The following is a 20,712-nucleotide window of genomic DNA, read 5'->3' as shown; positions in this document are numbered from 1 at the left end:
TCTAGTTTCACTTGTTCCTTGTACCCCTGTATTTCATCCTTTGGTCCTTTTTCACATTTTTCCTGCTCGTCCTTAAGTCTCTCTCTACTTTTTCCCCCGCTCAGTATCTTCATTTGATACTCTTGTCCGAAGCGTCGTTGTTAGATCGTCTCTCGGCTTTCCCCTTCTCCTCAGTTTAAAGCCTTGTCTATTTCATTCTTGACGTTGTTTGAAAACCATCTCAGAAAACGCTAACTCTGTATTGTAACACCATTACAGAAGCGCGTGTAAACCGCTCTGAATTGACTCCCCAGTCACTAGTAGCAGTATAGAAGCTTTGAATAAACAATACATAGGTTGTTATTTTTGTTAGCAACTGCATGTTTAAGAAATGCTTCTTTCCCATTGGAGAACATAGTAGATGACGGCAGATAAAGATCCGAATGGTCCATCCAGTCTGCTCAACCTGATTCAATTTAAATTTTTAAATTTTTTTTTCTTAGCTATTTCTGGGCAAGAATCCAAAGCTTTACCCAGTACTGTGCTTGGGTTCCAACTGCAGAAATCTCCGTTAAAACCTACTCCAGCCCATCTACACCCTCCCAGTCATTGAAGCCCTCCCCAGCCCATCCTCCACCAAACGGCCATATACAGACACAGACCATGCAAGTCTGTCATCTACTATGTTACTATGTAATTTTTAATATTATTTTCTGATTCTAGATCTTCTGTGTTCATCTTACGCTTCTTTGAACTCAGTCACAGTTTTCCTCTCCACCATCTCTCTCGGGAGCGCATTCCAGGCATCCACCACCCTTTCTGTAAAGTAGAATTTCCTAACATTGCCTTTGAATCTACCACCCCTCAATTCAAATTATGTCCTCTGGTTTTACCATTTTCCTTTCTCTGGAAAAGATTTTGTTCTATGTTAATACCCTTCAAGTATTTGAACGTCTGAATCATATCTCCCCTGTCCCTCCTTTCCTCTAGGACAGGGGTGCCCAACACGTCGATCGCGATCGACAGCTCGCTCGCTCAGGCGACCCCAGTCGATCGCAGAGCGGGTTCCCTTCTTCCCTTCTCTTTTTTCCCCTCCTGACTGGCCTGCTCCTGAATTCTGCTGCTGCCTCCGCTGCTCAACATTAAAAAAAAAAAAACGGCTTGGAGAATTTATGCTCCGTGGGCTAATGTGTGCTTGTACCGGCTTCCCTCTGAAACCGGAAGTTATGTTGGGGGGGGGGGGAGAAAAGGGAAGCCGGCACACACATGTTAGAGCCCCGTTCGCGGGCTAAAGCGGGAGACAGGTCAGTGAAGCTTGTGATTAGCTCTTCTTGCTGCCAGGTCCTGCCTACTTTCTGTTTCCTCAAAGGCAGGACCCGGCAGCATTTCTCCCAATAGGTCGATCTTGGGCCGATCAGTCTTCCTCTCCCCGACGTCAATTCTGCCGTCGGAGAGGAAGTTCTGGCCAGCAGAACTTCCTCTCCGATGGCAAAATTGATGTCGGGTTGAGGAATGCTGGTGGGCCCAAAGCAAGGAGAGCTTGGCCGACGGCGGGCGGCTTTGGGGGCCTGTTATCTGATGGCAGCGGCAGTGGCAGTGGCTTGGGGGAGGGCAGGGAGGGAGAAAGAGGGCAGGCAGGGAATCAGAAGGAAAGAAGAGAAACAGAAAAAAAGAAAGGGGGCATGAACAGAGAAAGAAAGGGCAGGGAGAGAAGAAGAAAATGGGGGAGGGGGGAATGAGGTCAGGAGGAGAGGAAGCATACAGGCTAAAAGAAGGGAAGAAAGATTGGATGCACAGTCAGAAGAAGAAAGTGCAACCAGAGACTCATGTAATCACCAGACAAGGTAGGAAAAATGATTTTATTTTATTTTAAATTTAGTGATCAAAATGTGTCTGAATTTATATCTGCTGTCTATATTTTACAATATTGGCCCCTTTTACTAAACCGCAATAGAGGTTTTTAGCGCAGGGAGCCTATGAGCGTCGAGAGTAGCGCTGGGCATTCAGCGCAGCTCCCTGCGATAAAAACTGCTATCGTGGTTTAATAAAAAGGGAGGGGGTGGGTATTTGTCTATTTTTGTATGGTTGTTACTGAGGTGACAGTGCATAGAGTCATCTGCTTTGACCTCTTTGAAAAAACCCCGGAATAGGAATGATAATTAACAATTCTATGAGTACAGTGTGAGTTGTGTTTTTTAAAAATTTTATTGTTGGTAGATCATTTTGACTTGGTCATTTTAAAAGTAGCTCGCAAGCCCAAAAAGTTTGGGCACCCCTGCTCTAGGGTATACATATTCAGGGCTTCCAGTCTCTCCTCATACATTTTCTGGCGCAAGCCTCCTATCATTTTCGTCACCCTCCTCTGGACCGCCTCAAGTCTTCTTACATCCTTCGCCAGATACAGTCTCCAAACTGAACACAATACTCCAAGTGGGGCTTTACCAATGACCTGTTCAGGGGCATCAACACCTTCTTCCTTCCACTGACTACGCCTCTCTTTATACAGCCCAGCATCCTTCTGGCAGCAGCCACTGCCTTGTCACAGTTTTTTCGCCTTTAGATCTTTGGACACTATCACCCCCAAGGTCCCTCTCCCCGTCCGTGCATATCAGCTTCTCTCCTCCCAGCATATACGGTTCCTTCCTATTATTAATCCCCAAATGCATTACTCTGCATTTCTTTGCATTGAATTTTAATTGCCAGGCATTAGACCATTCCTCTAACTTTTGCAGATCCTTTTTCATATTTTCCACTCCCTCTTCGGTGTCTACTTTGTTACAAATCTTGGTATCATCTGCAAAAAGGCACACTTTTCCTTCTAACCCTTCAGCAATGTCACTCACAAACATATTGAACAGGATCGGCCCCAGCACCGAACCCTGAGGGACTCCACTAGTCACCTTTCCTTCCTTCGAGCAACTTCCATTAACCACCACCCTCTGTTACCTATCAGCATTCTACTGTTTTGTTGGAAGCTGTGTTTCTATTTCATGATATGTTGTTATGGTTTCTCTGCACACAAAAAAAGATGGCTCCTTTGCCATGAAGGTTGACTTTTAAGGCGGGAGAGTGTTGGCTGAACCCTTCATTGGTTGGGCCAAGGGCTGGGTCTGGGCTTTCAGGGGGTTCCCTGAGCCAGAGGAGAGGGAGAGACACTTCACTGGCCCAGAGCAGGATTAGGCTTTGCTCAGCCCCAGGAGCCCAAGTTGGGAGCTGCCGCAGTGCTTGCTGGGGGAAATTTCCCCCCTCAGGGTTAGAAAGGAATTGGGGGGAGGAGCTGGTGACGTCACAAGGGAGAGGGCGGAGCTTCACAACGAGGGCTGAGAGACGCTCTTTGTTTTTGGCTCTGCCCCTTTTAGTGCTGATTGGTCAGAATGGGCCGCCCCTAGCAAGACTAAGGGAGAAAAGGAGGAGGAGTTTGAGCTTTGTCCTAGCTCAGGAGCCAGCGCTGCCAGGGAAAGCAAGTATGCGAGCTGGAAGGCGGGTGACGTCACAAGGGAGAGGGCGGAGCTTCACAACGAAGGCTGAGAGACGCTCTTTGCTTCTGGCTCTGCCCCTTTTAGCGCTGATTGGTCAGAATGGTCCATGGGGCGGGAAGAGGAGTAGAAGGGTCCGCCCCCTAGCACGGAGAAGGGAGAAAAGAGGAGGAGTTTCAGTTTCATCCGCTGCTGATTGGTCAGAATGCTCATTGCTAGAATTTCCCTGAGGGCGGGAAAAGTCTTTGTGGCCAGAAGGAAAGCGAGTCGTCCATCTTGTGCTCTTCTCTCTCTTCCCAGCCCCAAGAGGGAAATGGCTGCAGGAGCTTCTGCTCAGGTAGGAGCTCCCCCTCCCCCACCCCCACTTTTCCTGGCAGGGGGAGGGGAGGGGACTTGGAATGACTTCGTTTGGAGGCTTAAGGGGCTGCCCTGGGCTTCCATTCAGCCTCTCCTCACCTCATGGTCCAACAGAACAATCCAGTCTCTCATTCCATGTGATTTGATCAATTCCACTAGGTCACTTGGCGCCACTTCCACGCTCCATCCACATGTACACTAAGCAACTTACCTGCGCCAGGTCTACAATAATGTCTGATGGTGATGCTGAAGGGCTGAGGGTGTTCCTGGTTTGTGTTTCAGATGCAGCTGAAGTTTGAGGACGTGGCTGTCTCTTTTTCCCAGGAGGAGTGGGAATATTTAGATGAAGGGCAGAAGGAGCTTTACAGGGAGGTGATGAAGGAGAATTATGAGACTCTGATCTCCCTAGGTAAGGAGACATTTTTTCTGCACTTCCTTTGCTCCAGAAACTTCCAAATGTGATCTGGATCTCCCTATACTGACTAGAGAGTTGCGCGGGGACAGAAATCCCACCCGTCCCCGCGAGGAATCACCTCCGTCCCCGCCCGTCCCTATAAACTTCAGAAATAGTTATTTCATTTAATTATGCTACTGAATTAAAGGCTCTGGTAGAAACCCATTTACAAATAAGCAAAAAGACTTTATTAATTTGAAAATATTAATTGGGAAGAATACATACTTTGCAAACGGGTTTCTACCAGAGCCTCTAATGTTTATAAATTTTTATCAACACAACTAATATACTACTTTATCCTGAAGCAAAATAAAAAAAGAAATATAATTCTTTTCCTACCTTTGTTGCCTGGTTTCTGCTTTCCTCATGTTCTCATTCAATTCCTTCCATCCACTGTCTCTCTTCCTTCTGCATCTTCCATTTGCTCTGTTACTGTGCCTCTCCCCCCCCTTTCAAATTGGTCTGGCACCCATCTTCTTCTCTCCGCTCCTCCCATAGTCTGGCATCTGTCTTCTTCCCTGCCAGCGTCTTCTCCCTACTCTCTCTTCCCCATTTCCTTTCAGCGTCCTTCTCCCCCCATCTTCCCCATGTCCTGTCAGCGTCCTTCTCCCCCCTCTGTCTTCCACATGTCCTTTCAGCGTCCTTCTCCCTCTCTGTCTTCCCCATGGCCTTTCAGCGTCCTTCTCCACCCCCCCCCGTCTTCCCCATGTCCTTTCAGCGTCCTTCTCCACCCCTTTGTCTTCCCCATGTGCTTTCAGCATCCTTCTCCCCCCTCTGTCTTCCACAAGTGCTTTCAGAGTCCTCCCCCCCGCCCTTCCCATGGCCTTTCAGCATCCTTCTCCCTCTCTGTCTTCCCCATGGCCTTTCAGCGTCCTTCTCCACCCCTCCGTCTTCCCCATGTCCTTTCAGCGTCCTTCTCCACCCCTTTGTCTTCCCCATGTGCTTTCAGCATCCTTCTCCCCCCTCTGTCTTCCACAAGTGCTTTCAGAGTACTCCCCCCCGCCCTTCCCATGGCCTTTCAGCGTCCTTCTCCACCCCTTTGTATTCCCCATGTGCTTTCAGCGTCCTTCTCCCTCCTCTGTCTTCAAGTGCTTTCAGAGTCCTTCCCCCCCTCCCGTCTTCCCCATTGTCTTTCAGCGTCCTTCTCCCCCCTCCTTTTCTACTGCCCCGGGTGCAGCACAGCCGGCCAGGTCCCCTTACTTTTGTGGCACTTCCCCGACCGACCGACAACAGCCCCGGTCCGACAAATCTCCCTGCCCTTAACTGCGAATCTAAATTACCTTATTACAGCTGCTGTAAGAAGATAATTTAGATTCGCGGCTACAGGGCAGGGAGGATTGTCGGACCGGGGCTGTTGTCGGTCGGTCGGAGAAGTGCCACAAAAGTAAGGGGACCTGGCCGGCTGTGCTGCAACCGGGGTGGGGCGGGGCGTGGCGGACCGCCCCCCTCCCTTGGTAGCCACTCAAACCGCGAGGCTACTCTCCTCCTTACCTGCACTGCCTGCAGCACATAGCCAAACGGAAGTCTTCCCGACGTCAGCGCTGACGTCGGGAAGACTTCCGTTCGGCTCTGTGCTGCAAGCAGAGAAGGTAGGGAGAAGAAGAGCTGCGCGACTGAGTACATCCAGCCCCGCAGGAACCCCGCGACCCTCGGAGGCGTCCCCACGGGATCCCCGCGACCCTAGAGGGCGTCCCCACGGGATCCCCGCGACCCTAGGGGCGTCCCCACGGGATCCCCGTGACCCGAAGGGGGAACCCGCGGGATGCCCGCGGGTCCCGCGGGATTCCCTTCGTCCCCGTTCCCGTGCAGCTCTCTAATACTGACCTCTATCTTAAGCTGACAGTGGGAGGGACCATAAGACCATCTTGTGTGTCCTACTGTTTTTTCCCCTTTGAAATCAGAGATAGATTATTCTCTGTTTCTTGAAGAAGAGCTAAAATGCAGGGTCAGAGTAGCCCAAATGGTCAGAACCTGGCTGCAGAAGATTACATTGTACAGTTGTGGTGTAGGGTCATGAAATTGTTAACTGTTGTTTAAAATATTGTTCTGGTCTAAATAGCTGAAGAAAGTTTACAATCTATTGACTTCATCTGCCTAAAATGTATGTCCCTACCTTACCACATTGTAAGCTGAATAGATAAGAGTTTGAGGCATGATGTGCCCTGCCCTTCTGTACATGTAGCATTTAGACCTGTAAGATTTAGATAAGCAAAGAAATGAGCTAGTTTCCTATAGGACTATAAGTTGTACCCCTGAACCTATCATAAGTGCTGGCTTAGGACCAATAATAATTGTAGAAAGTTATAGAAGTAACAAATGAAAATTGTAGTTTTTGCATATATTAGTTTGCGAAAAGGGCATAAAAGTCCGTGTATTTCCTGTTTCTGACACTAGTAGGCAGGCTATTAACTGCACTAGAGTCCGGTATACCGTAATAAATTTCTTGTACTTTCTTCACGCCTCTGACTTTGTGTGTCCAAGTGACCTTTCATTTGGCTTCCGAACAGGGACTTGAAGGTCTCTTGACCACTGGTTACTCGATTGGTCACTTGTTTCTGGTCCTACGGCTGATGTGTCTGCTTAGCTGGCTGCCTTCCTTTTGGGGGGTTGGCAGACCTCAGGACGTTGGACCGCTTCAACTGACTTATCTAGTCTCAGTTTAAAGTACAAGAATCTGTATCAGTTTAATCAGTTTAATTCTGTCCTGGAGTGGCCACCATCTGGTAAGTGGGAACTGATCATCCCTATCCTGTCTCTCGTCTCCTGCCTAGTAAGCCACGTGATCTGTCGCTGAAGTCGTGGGGGAAGGATTCTAGGAAACTGTTATTTTCTGGTTGAGTAACTGAACTGACATCTGTTGTTTTGTGTGTTTGAGAGTGTCTGAGACATCCTTGAGGACGAAGCGAGTGTGGACCTGTTAGTACTGCGTTTCCCTAGTCCGGAGACGGGCAGGGCCAGGAATTCAGGGAAGTGTTTTTGTCCTCCATTGCACAATGGGGGGATGTCTGTCTACCTGTGGGGGATCCCTTGATATGTTAGCTAATTTTAAAAAGGGATTTATCTCTGATTACACTTAACAAATCAACCCTTATTTGTCTGTGCCAGTTAGAATGGCCGATATTTGGTGTGGGCTGGCCCCCTCTGGCTCCCTGGAAAAGGACATAACTCGTCAGGTTTTTATGCATTCGTTTGCTATCGGTTCCTCTTCCAGTCAGCCAATTTTTGCATTCCAATGGGAAAACCCTTCCACTGGACATAGCTCCTAAGTAACCTGGACCCGTCTATCCCAGGGCTTTAAAATTAGCCCCACTCTATTCAGCACCGCCCTTGCTTCACACCTTGTCAAATTCTTCCCTTCATCTGATTCCCAAGTCCTGCAGTATCCCGGGTTCTTTATGAGTTCTGTCTGTCCAAATGTATCAGTGAAGTTTAAACTGTCAGTTGTTCACAGCATGAGAGGAGAGTACTTTTCCTTTTGTGCTGATAAGGGCCATGAAGTGTTTAGCACTTCAAATGCGGTTTCTCCTGAAACAGATAAGTGGTTTTGCATTTGAAGTTTTTGGCTATGTTATAAAATGTTTATATATATTCAGAAATAAATATAAACGAAAAATATGATTTCTGGAAATTATATTCCATGCTAAAAAGAAGTTCTTTGTCCAAATTTAGAAGTTATTTGTCTAATTTAAAAATTCTGAAAAGGACTACATCTATAATTTGATCTCTTTGATCTTTAAGCAACTCTCTCTCCTTTGTGAAATTCTGTAGGAAGGGGGAGTAAGTCTCTACTGAGACCCATGTTGATTGTAAAAAAAAAAATAAAAATGAACACTGTTTAAACTTGTGAGTACAGTAAAACCTTGGTTTGGGATCATAATTTGTTCCAGAAGCATGCTTGTAGTCCAGGGCACTCGTGTACAAAAATATACATACTTGTATTGCAAGCCCTTGCTCGTTTGGAACAGTCACTGCATTTCTGTCTTACAGTGCATTCCGCAAATCAATCAAAACCGCCCTATTCGCAAAATTCACTGACTAAAATTATCCCCTCCCTCTTTAGGACTCCCCTCCCTGAAAATGCCTTTCTTTCTCTCCCGCAAGAAGCTCCTCATGTACTCATATATTCGCTGTTCCTAGAACTCCAATTCAAATGGAAATTAAAAAAAAAAAAAAAAAAAAAAAAAATTCTCAGATATTCTTTACCCTCTGAACACCAATCTGTACAGGACTTTCCTTCTACACTATTGTATTATATTTAGACCCATTGTACGGTATTGTATTAAGACTTATCAAGACTTAAGTATTGTATTGTATTTAGATCTATTATATTGTATTGTATCTAGACATGTTGCATTACATTGTACTGTATTGTACATAGACTCATTGTACTGTATTATATGTTGACCTATTGTATTGTATTGAGACCTCTTGTTATTCGCTGAATGTCCAGCCTTCTTGCAATGTAAACCGCCTAGAAGTCGCCTGACTATGGCGGTATAGAAAAATAAAGTTATTATTATTATTATTATTATTATTATATATAGAGAGGAACCATTGGCTCAGTTGTGAAAATGTGATGCTTCTATACTGTATGTATGTGTATTGCAAGACGTTGCTGGTATATAAAATTTAATCATTGCTTGTCTTATAGAACACTTGCAAACCAAGTTATTTGCAATCCAAAGTTTTACTGAATATTCCAATCTTTGTTTTGTATTTCTTTTTATAAATCATGTAAGCTTAGTATAAAAATGTAACTTTTAGGAATAAGAATGTAATTTTTAGGAATGCTTTTGTATGGAAGTAAATATTTTTGCCAGTCAGCTGATAGTGAAGGGACTGCTGCTTTAGAGAGCGCTTGTGTCAGACTACCCTGCTTAGTGGGTGGATCCAGAACTGCATTTTACTTAATTTTTACAAGTCAGCTCTTTGGGGTAGGAACCTGATATAGACTAGGGATTGAGAACAATTCTTATGTGTTAGTAGACATCTTAAGTTCAATTATTTTGTACCTTCTCTAATCTTTTGTAAACCGCATAGCACTTCACGGTATTGCGGTATATAAACTGTTATTATTATTATTTATCTGAGTCTTTCAGATAGTGGGTCTGCCTTTTAAATTTTCCTGTGGCCATATTTACATTGAATTCAAGTATGCCTTCCTTGTGTCACCTACCTTGGCTTTCATATTTCCCAGGGTACCAGGTCCCTTCCCACACCCAGGTCCAGGCTGTCTGTAGTCTCCCTGTCCCTGATAACTGCAAGGCTCTGAGCACCTTTCTCAGTATTGCAGGATACTGTCCCATCTGGATCCCTGATTTCTCTCCTATTGCTCGTCCTCTGTATGATTCCACCAAAGGCGCTGACTCAGCCCCTTTTGTCTGGACCCAACTTCAAGAGCGGTCTTTTCGCTGCCTCCAAAAACTTCTGACTCAGGCCCCTGCCCTCTGGCACTTCTGCCCAAGAAGCTGAGCTGTATGCCCTCACTTCTGCCCTGCGATATTCTGCTTCTTTAGTCTTGCAACATCTACACCAGGGGTGCCCACACTTTTTGGGCTTGCGAGCTACTTTTTAAATGACCAAGTCAAAATGATCTACCAACAATAAAATTAAAAAAAAACACAAAGCACACTGTATGCATAGAAAATGTTAATCATCATTCCTATTCCAGGGTTTTTCAAAGAGGTCAAAGCAGATGACTCTAAGCACTATCACCTCAGTAACAACCATACAAAAATAGACAAATATACCCCCTCCCTTTTTACTAAACCACGATAGCAGTTTTTAGCGCAGGGAGCTGCACTGAATGCCCAGCGCTGCTCTCGACACTCATAGGCTCCCTGCGCTAAAAACCTCTATTGCGGTTTAGTAAAAGGGGACCTTAGTGTAAAATATAGACAGCAGATATAAATTCAGACACATTTTGATCACTAAATTTAAAATAAAACCATTTTCCCTACCTTGTCTGGTGATTTCATGAGTCTCTGGTTGCACTTTCTTCTTCTGACTGTGCATACAATCTTTCTTCCCTTCTTTTAGCCTGTATGCTTCTCCTCCAGACCTCATTCCTTCCCCCCAACTTTTCCTTCCTCTTCCCTGCCCTTTCTTTCTCTCTGCCTCCTTTTCATTTTTTTCTGTTTCTCTTCTTTCCTTCTGTCTCCCTGCCTGCCCTTTTTCTTTCTCCCTGCCATCCCCCAAGCCACTGCCACTGCCATTACCATCGGGGACCAGGACCCAAACGCCACCAATAACAGGCCCCAAGCTCTCCCTGCTTCGGCCAACCAGCATTCCTCTTCCCGACGTCAATTCTGCCGTCGGGAAGAGGAAGGCTGATCAGCCCAAGATCGTGATCAACCTATTGGGGGAAATGCTGCCGGGTCCTGCCTTTGCGGAAACAGAAAGTAGGCAGGATCCGGCAGGAACAAGAACAAATGCTTCACTAACCTGTCTCCCGCATTAGCCCGTAGCGAACGCTTGCTTCAGGGCTCTCAACATGTGCGTGCAGGCTTCCCTTCTCCCCCCCCTCCCCGGACATAACTTCCGGTTTCGGAGAGAAGAGAAGAGAAGCCTGCACGCACACGTTAGAGCCTGGAGCATAAGTTCGCTAGGGACTGAAATCTCCAAGCCGGTTTTTTGGTTTTTTTTTTTAAATGTTCAGCAGCGGCAGATGACAGCTGGGCGGACCGCCCAGCTAAAAGGCCCTAGGGAGAACACTGGAGAGGAAGGCTGATCGGCCCGTAGATCAGGACGGCAACACGAGTGCGATCGACTCGAGTTGCCTTCCTGAGCTACTGGTCGATCGCGATCAACGTGTTGGGCACCCCTGACTCCAAATATGCTTTCTTTACCTTGCATTCCCATAGGGCCATCTGGAAATATCGAGGTTTCATTACAGCCTCCGGCCGCCTGATCCATCATGCTCCCCTCATTCTTGACCCTCTTGAGGCCGTACAACTACCCTCACGTGTTTCTGTTATGCACAGACGCGTGACGGACCTTGTCTCTCATGGCAATGCCCTTGCCGACCGCACAGCCCGAGCTGCCAGTCTCTGCCCCCTCTTTCGGCTCCTCTGTATACAATCATTCCTTTTCTGGACACCCTTACACCCCAGTACACTTCTCAGGAACAGACTTGGGCATGCATTATTTTGGGCCAGTCTGTCCTGAAAGGGGGGTGGATACAAAATGCGCCAATTCAAGTGCCAGTCTGGACCCACACACTGATACTTCAAACACGAGCACAGTGGGTACCCTCATATTCATTCCTCAACACCTGGCCCTCACGATTGTCACAAGATGCCATGATTTGGCACACTCTGGAGAACCCGCTATAAAATTCACTCTCAAGAGACATTTCTTTATCAATCACCTTGATCAGCTAGTCCGGAATATGGTCCCACAGTGTGTTGTCGCTTCTAGAATAAAATTCCCAATCAGATGACTGCCACCTCTTGGATACCAACCTGTTGGAACATATCCGATGCAGGTTCTGTCTGTAGATTTTACCCACATGCCCATTTCCCGTTCCCTCAGTAACTTCCTAGTCTTCACAGACACCTTGACTAGATGGGTCAAAGCCTTCCTTACTTGCCAGGGAAGTAACCAAACACCTCCTGAATAATTCCGTGCTTTGGTCTCCCTGTTTCTATAGGCAGTGCCAATGGCCCTGCTTTCATTGCCGATGTCGTCCAGAGGGAACGAAAAATGCTTATACCTTGGTGTGGTATATAGACCTCCTAGACAACAGGAAGACAAGGACATAAAACTGATCGAGGATATAGAGAATATCACTTTGCGCGGGGACACAGTTCTACTAGGAGACTTCAACATGCCCGATGCAGATTGGAACACACTCTCTGCGACTACCTCTGGCAGCAGAAGAATATTAACCTCCATAAAGGCAGCACGACTCAAACAAATGGTACTGGAGCCCACTAGAAACCAGGCGATACTAGACCTGGTACTCACCAACGGAGACAGCGTCACAGAAGTATTGGTAGGAGATACGCTGGCCTCCAGCGACCATAACATGGTATGGCTTAACCTCAGATGGGGTTTCTCTAGATCAAATACAGTGACGAGAGTCCTCAACTTTAAAGGCACAGACTTCGAACACATGGGAGATTTTGTCCACCGGGAGCTGCAGAACCAAGCACAAACCGACAACGTGGAGAATATGTGGTCGACTCTGAAATCCACCCTGCATGAAGCAACAAATCGCTATGTAAAAACGGTCAGCAAAAGTCGGAGAAACAAGAGACCCCAGTGGTTCAGTACTGAAATTTCGGACCTCGTTAAGGAGAAGAAAAAAGCATTTATCGCCTACAAACATTTAGGAAAGCAGGAGGCAAAAGAAGACTATCAGGACAGGTCTAAAGCTGTCAAGAAGGCAGTCAGAGAGGCCAAGCTCCGAATAGAGGAGAATCTAGCGCGGAACATTAAGAAAGGGGATAAATCCTTCTTTAGGTATATTAGTGACAGGAAAAGAAACAAAGATGGGATAGAACGACTCAGGAAATCGGACGGGAATTATGCAGAATCGGATTCCACTAAGGCCGAGCTACTAAATGAATACTTCTGCTCGGTTTTCACCTGTGAGGCACCGGGATCCGGTCCACTTTTACAGACAAGGGAAAGCCAGAAAGACCCGTTTCAAGACTTCAAGTTTACGCCCAGTAGCGTCTACTGCGAACTTTCAAGACTCAAAGTGAACAAAGCCATGGGACCAGACAACCTACACCCCAGGGTGCTCAGAGAGTTGAGTGAAGTCCTGGCGGAACCATTGTCTGTGCTCTTCAATCTCTCCCTAAGCACGGGAAGAGTCCCCTTGGACTGGAAAACAGCTAACGTTATTCCACTCCACAAAAAGGGCTGCAGGACAGAGACGGCAAATTACAGACCGGTAAGTCTCACATCCATAGTATGCAAGCTCATGGAAACACTGATCAAACAGAAACTTGATACAATACTGGATGAAGAAAATCTACGTGATCCCCATCAACATGGATTTACCAAGGGCAGGTCCTACCAATCAAATCTGATTAGCTTCTTCGACTGGGTAACAAGACAACTGGATGCCGGGGAGTCCCTGGACGTAGTGTATTTGGACTTCAGCAAAGCTTTTGATAGCGTCCCACACCGCAGGTTATTGAACAAGTTGAAATCGCTGGGATTAGGGGAAACACTAGCTGCATGGGTTAAAGATTGGCTGAGCGGTAGAATTCAGAGAGTGATGGTAAATGGTACCCCATCCAAAACATCAGATGTGACCAGTGGAGTGCCACAAGGCTCGGTCTTAGGTCCAATCCTATTCAACATATTCATAAGTGATATGACCCAAGGGCTCAGAGGAAAAATATCATTGTTCGCCGATGACGCCAAACTGTGCAACATAGTAGGTAAAAGCACTATGCCTGACAGTATGACGCAGGACCTACTACTATTAGAACAATGGTCATCGACTTGGCAGCTCAACTTCAATGCTAAAAAATGCAAAGTGATGCACCTGGGTAAAAGAAATCTGTGCAGGACTTACACGTTAAATGGTGAGACCTTAGTTAGGACCACGGAAGAACGGGATTTAGGAGTAATCATTAGTGATGACATGAAAACCGCCAATCAAGTGGAAAAGGCTTCCTCCAAGGCAAGGCAAATGATGGGTTGTATCCGTAGAGGTTTTATCAGCAGGATGCCAGAGGTCATAATGCCACTGTACAGGTCCATGGTGAGACCTCATTTGGAATATTGTGTTCAATTCTGGAGACCACATTACCAGAAAGATGTGCTGAGAGTTGAGTCAGTTCAGCGGATGGCCACCAGGATGGTCTTGGGTCTCAAGGATCTTCCGTATGAAGTAAGGCTGAATAAATTGCAGCTGTACTCACTTGAAGAACGAAGAGAGAGAGGAGACATGATTGAGACATTTAAATATATCACGGGTCGTATCGAGGTGGAAGAGGATATCTTTCGTCTTATGGGACCTTCGTCCACCAGAGGGCATCCGCTGAAAATCAGGGGAGGGAAATTTCATGGGGACTCCAGAAAGTATTTCTTCACTGAGAGGGTGGTCGATCATTGGAATGAACTCCCACGGCAGGTGATTGAGGCCAACAGCGTGGCAGATTTCAAAAATAAATGGGATATTCATGTGGGATCTCTAATGAGGTAAGGGCAGGAGGTTGGTGAGCAAACTCATGGGGGAAGGGTCACTGGAGTGGGCAGACTTGATGGGCTTTGGCCCTTTTCTGCCGTCATTTTTCTATGTTTCTATGTCCAAAAAATTGCTCAGGCCCTCCAAATTGAATAGAAATTATATGCTGCTTAGGTCGAAAGAATGAACAGAACTCTTAAGACCCTTCTCATGAAATGAATTGAAGAAACTAATCTGTCCTGGCCTGTCCTGCTGCCTTCTGTTCCACCCATTGTGAACCCAGATCCTGGTTCCTTTGCTACTCTGGGATCAGATATCCTCCAGAGTCAGGTCCAATCTTTAGCTAAGGCCCATCAAGAGCTCCACAAATGGGTCCTGGAAAGGGCCCCACTATCGATAGCTACACAAGTCCATGGGTATGTCCCTGGAAATACAGTATGGCTAAAACTTGGAAGTCAGACCCCCTGAAACCTAGGTGGATAGGTCCTTTTACTGTCCTAATTTCTTCTCTTACAGTTGTCAAGGTGTCCAGACATGAAACTTGGTTCCACTACAAAACGGATCTTCAGCTGAAGCTTTCTAAGACCTCAAAAGTTCTGAATATAATTCTTTATAAGTGTTTGAGTTTAATTGACTGCCTGTGGTTCACCACTGCCTTTAGCAAGTGTCTTGAGTATAACTGTTTGAAGTTTTCTAAGTTGTACCTGAAAGAAAAATGAGCTTCCTATGTTAGTATATATATATATATATGATATTTGTGTTGCCCTTACTTATGCTTCTTTCTTCTGTATTTTGTACTTAATAAGTGCCCCTAGCCTTTGCCTGATGTTTGTTTGCAAGAAGGAGTTAAGTACAGAAAGTGTCAAACATTTGAGGGTATTTTCTGTTTCCAACCTACTGGTGATGAAGTTTAAAAGTGGGCGGAAATCTGCATTGATAATATTGAGGGTCCACTTATCAACTAGACTCTTATTGTAGACCCCACTCGCCCGGTGTCTTTGTATTGTGATACATGTGTGTTATTTGATGTTTCTCAAGGTCATGGTACTACCCCTAATACAGTTTTGTGTGGCTCCCTAGATTAACTGTGTTATTATACCAAATGTGCTAAGTATATATGTCTGTATAACCTGATGCCTTTAAGAACTGCCCCTATGAGGAAACCTTCACTAATGGTGGAGCCTGTCCTTTATGAGAAAGTGTCTTGTGGGCCACCTACAATAACCCACACAAATATCCCCCTAACACCCCGTCTGCCTCCCTTACTAGCTCCAGCCCCTTGTGTACTACAGGCTACTGTAATCCCATGGTTTTCACTACCACTGACCCATATAACTGGAATGCCAATGTCCAAGTCCAGAAGGCCAGAGACTGCATGGCATTGTATATTGATGGTAAAAGGTGAGACCCAGGTACTGTTGTATATGTCCGAATTGTATCCCACTCATGTGCTTCTGTCCATCACTCTGTGGTGTTTCCCCAGTTTTATGAAATTATGAAAGTAGATACTAATATCCTGTAATCACTAGAAATCTGTTTATACAGTTTGCTGAAACTATAGGTCAGACTCTTAATGTTAGCAATTGTTTTGTATGAGGAGGGACTGATATGGGAGAACAGTGGCTGTGGGAGGCAATGCAGCTGGACATGTTAAACCTGACTTCACAGACCCTCACTTTTACGTCAGGTCCACGACCTTCACGATGGGCCTTGCAAATCTGCATTGTTGCTTCCCACTGTCTTCAGCGCCCTTCAGACACTGCTTAATGGAACTTCCTATGAATGATGGTCAGCTCCTGATAGTTGATACTGGCTCTGTGATCTGTTTGCCTACTCTTGGTTGCCTGCTAACTAGACTGGTACATGTGTGCTTTGTATGATCCGTCCCAGCTTCTTCCTGTTACCGCTAGCCGATGGTGAACACATGGGGAGCCCCTGTATTCAACACCAAAGGTCGCCAAAAGCGGTCTACTTCCACCAATTCCCTTAAAATAGGTGAATGGGGTGATGACTGTCTTGCAAAATGGATCATTGCTGCTTATGGACCTGCCACATGGACCGAAGATGGCACCTGGGGCTATCGGACCCCAATCTATATGCTGAACTGCATTATTTGTCTACAAGCTATATTCGAACTGATAACTAATGAGACCACCTGAGCTTTGAGTACCATTGTCAGAGCGAATGCTAAAATGCACACTGCTATCTATCAGAACTGCCTAGTTCTAGACAGAAGGTGATGTCTGTGGTAAATTCAACCTCTTCAACTGCTGCCTTGAACTTGAGTAAAATGATTGAGGACGATGTAGATCGTATCACCAAACTGGCTCATGTTCCTGACCAGACCTGGCATGACCTTACTGCAGACTGGATCTCTGGTACCTTCGGCTCCTGGTTGCCCTCTGGTTCAGCACTGAAGATCATCTTGCTGGTTGCCGCCCTGTCTTCTCTGCTCCTTTGCTGCCTGCCCTGTATGGTCCCCATAGCCATAAAGCTGCTCCACTGAACTATGGACTCTGCTGTCAACCGTTCCACTGCTGAATTGGCCCTTGCCCTCTCCCAGTATCGTCCCTTACCCACTGGGGACCCCGACTTTCCTGACCCCTAACTTTATTTTGTCAGGCTTGGCTCCTTAGGTACGCCAGCCTGAAAGGGGGGAATGTAGGGTCATGAAATGGTTAACTGTTGTTTAAAATATTGCTCTGGTCTACATAGCTGAAGAAAGTTTACAATCTATTGACTTCATCTGCCTAAAATGTATGTCCCTACCTTACCACATTGTAAGCTGAATAGATAAGAGTTTGAGGCATGATGTGCCCTGCCCTTCTGTACATGTAGCATTTAGACCTGTAAGATTTAGATAAGCAGAGAAATGAGCTAGTTTCCTATAGGACTATAAGTTGTACCCCTGAACCTATCATAAGTGCTGACTTAGGACCAATAATAATTGTAGAAAGTTATAGAAGTAACAAATGAAAATTGTAGTTTTTGCATATATTAGTTTGCGAGAAGGGCATAAAAGTCCGTGTATTTCCTGTTTCTGACACTCTAGTAGGCAGGCTATTAACTGCACTAGAGTCCGGTATACCGTAATAAATTTCTTGTACTTTCTTCACGCCTCTGACTTTGTGTGTCCAAGTGATCTTTCAGTGGTGGGCAGTCTTGTAATGAGAGATGATTTTCTTTCATTAGCAGTTTTTCAAAGCAACTACATTGCGCTGCTGCGTTTGCCGTTAGACCACAACGGTAATGTTTTGAAATAAGAATTTAATGAGGAAGATTATTACCCCCTGAGGAAGATCTGCTTTGGACAGATTGAAACGCCTGTTTCTCCTGTCAGAAAGGCGTTGGGAATTGTATATTCTCAACCAGCGCTGGTTCATGGGTTACACCATTTGAGATAAATGTTGCTTTCCAAGATCTGAGGGTTTGTATTTACCACTTTCATGATTAGTGGTATTTTGATTTTTTTTCATTATTACCCAATATATTTCAATGATATAGCTCATGAAGCATACACCTGCAGATGTGGTTCTGTAGTTCTTTACACAAAATAGGTGAGGCAGGTAGGATGGGACAGGTGTAGGTGATTAAAATTTGGAGTCAGGATGTGGACCTGAAATAATATAGCAATTACAAGAGGTCCTATGATCTGATCACCCACAGTAGTAACAAACCACGAGGAAAACCAGCAAGGAAAGTAAACAACCGGGACTTAAATTGCTTTTACACCAATGCAAGGAGTCTAAGAGCCAAAATGGGAGAGCTAGAAGTCATAGAGGACCTAGACATAATTGGAGTCACAGAAACATGGTGGTCTGAAGACAACAAATAGGATGTGGTCCTACCAGGGTCCAAACTCTATAGGAGAGACAGGACGTGCAAGAAGGGTTGAGGAATAGCATTATATATAAAGTACTCCATTCACTCGACGAAGATGGAAACAGCAGTAAGGGTGGATGGCTTGAAATCACTATGGGTTAAGTTACCAGGAAGAAATAGAGCTGACATAAAATTGGGACTGTACTATCGCCCACCTGGACAACCAGAAGCAAACGACTAAGACCTGGAAGCAGAATTGAGGCAGGAATGCAAAAGCGGAAGTGTGGTGGTGATGGGGCATTTCAACTACCCTGGGATAGACTGGAGTATTGGACACTCCAACTGCGCGAGGGAAACAAAATTCATGGAACAGCTGGTCATGGAACCAACGCGAGGAAATGACACTCTCGACCTAATCCTCAACGGGCTAGGGGGATCCGCAAAGGAGGTGGTAGTAATAGGGCCACTAGGAAGCAGCGATTACAACATGATCCAGTGCAAATTAGAAGTAGGAACGTCAAAAGTGAAGAGAACTACAACGACAGCGCTCAATTTCAGCAAAGGGAACTACGATGCTATGAGAAAAATGGTGGGAAAGAAACTCAGAGGCAGCTCAGGGAAGATGGAGACCGTAGAGAAAGCCTGGTCCCTACTTAAGGACACGGTGCGCAAAGCAAAAAAACCTGTACGTCCCCAGAAAAAGAATCAAACAAAAAACCCGATGTGGATAATAAATGCAGTGAAGAAGGCGATAAGTGACAAGAAAAGATCATTCAGAAAATGGAAAAAGGACCAAACTGAGGACAACCAGAAGGAACAAAAAAACACCAAAAGGAATGTCACCGAGCGGTTAGGAAAGCAAAAAGAGAATATGAAGAGAGGCTGGATGGGGAAGCACGAAACTTCAAACCGTTCTTCAGGTACGTGAAGGGGAAACAACCGTCGAGGGAGGAAGTGGGACCTTTGGATGATGGAGACAGAAAGGGAGTGGTAAAGGAGGAAAAAGAGGTAGCTGACAGGTTGAACCAGTTCTTCGCGTTGGTCTTCACGAGCGAGGACACATCCAATGTTTCAGAACCTGAGGAGATCATAAGTGGGGATCAGGATGAAAAGCTTGAGCAAATAGAGGTAAGCCAAGAGGATGTCCTCCTACAGATAGACAGATTGAAGAGCGACAAATCACCAGGCCCGGACGGAATCCACCCAAGGGTACTAAAAGAACTGAGAAACGAAATAGCGGAAACTCTCCAGCAAATATGTAACCTATCCAGTCCCGGAGGACTGGAAAATAGCAAATGTCACGCCTATCTTTAAGAAAGGATCGAGGGGTGACCCGGGAAACTACAGGCCGGTGAGCTTGACTTCGGTTCCGGGTAAGATGATGGAAACACTGGTTAAGGACAGCATCTGTGAGCACATAGAAAAAAATGGACAGCTGAGGGCGAGCCAGCACAGCTTCTGCAAGGGAAGGTCGTGCCTCACGAATTTACTGCACTTCTTTGAAGGGATAAACAGCCAGAGGGACAAAGGGGTATCCATAGACATCATTTACCTTGACTTCCAAAAAGCCTTCAACAAGGTACCCCACAAACGGCTGCTTAAGAAGCTGTGGAACCACGGGGTGAAAGGGGATGTCTACCAATGGATTAAACACTGGCTGTCAGGCAGGAAACAGTGGGTTGGAGTAAAGGACCAATACTCAGAATGGCAATGGGTCACAAGCGGAGTTCTGCAGGGGTCGGTGCTGGGACCGCTCCTGTTCAATATATTTATAGACGACCTGGAGATGGGGGCGAAATGTGAGGTTATTAAATTTGCAGATGACACCAAACTCTGCAGCAGGGTTAGAACCACAAGACTGTGAAGACCTGCAAAGGGACCTAACGAGACTGGAAGAGTGGGCAAAAAAATGGCAAATGAGTTTTAATATAGAAAAATGCAAGGTCATGCATGTAGGGAAAAAGAACCCGATGTTCAGCTACAAAATGGGGGGGATCATTGCTAGGGGTAAGTAACCTTGAAAGAGACCTGGGTGTGTTGGTGGATACAACAATGAAATAATCGGCACAATGTGCGACAGCCTCAAAGAAAGCAAACAGAATGTTGGGTATCATCAAAAAGGGTATCACGACCAGGACGAAGGAAGTCATCATGCCACTGTATCGTGCAATGGTGCACCCGCATCTGGAGTACTGCGTCCAGTACTGGTCGCCATACCTCAAAAAGGATATGGCGATACTTGAGGGAGTCCAGAGAAGGGCGACTAAAATGGTAATAGGTATGGAAAACTTTTCATACGCTGACAGGTTGGAAAAGCTGGGGCTATTCTCCCTGGAAAAGCGGAGACTTAGAGGAGACATGATAGAAACCTTCAAAACCCTGAAAGGTATAGAGAAGGTAGACAGGGACAGATTCTTCAGACTTTGGGGAATCACAAGTACAAGGGGGCACTCGAAAAATTGAAAGGAGACAGG

At 45.9% G+C, this 20,712-nt stretch overlaps 1 pseudogene; it reads left to right on the top strand.

The window, feature by feature from the left end:
- LOC117355289 overlaps positions 1-20,712 on the top strand; it is a 75,566-nt pseudogene that overhangs the window by 37,200 nt on the left and 17,654 nt on the right.

Source organism: Geotrypetes seraphini, chromosome 2 (genome assembly GCF_902459505.1).
Source record: "Geotrypetes seraphini chromosome 2, aGeoSer1.1, whole genome shotgun sequence".
Taxonomy (NCBI): Eukaryota; Metazoa; Chordata; class Amphibia; order Gymnophiona; family Dermophiidae; genus Geotrypetes; species Geotrypetes seraphini.
The sequence above is the reverse complement of the archived record's forward strand: the minus strand, read 5'-3'. Positions and strand labels throughout refer to the sequence as shown.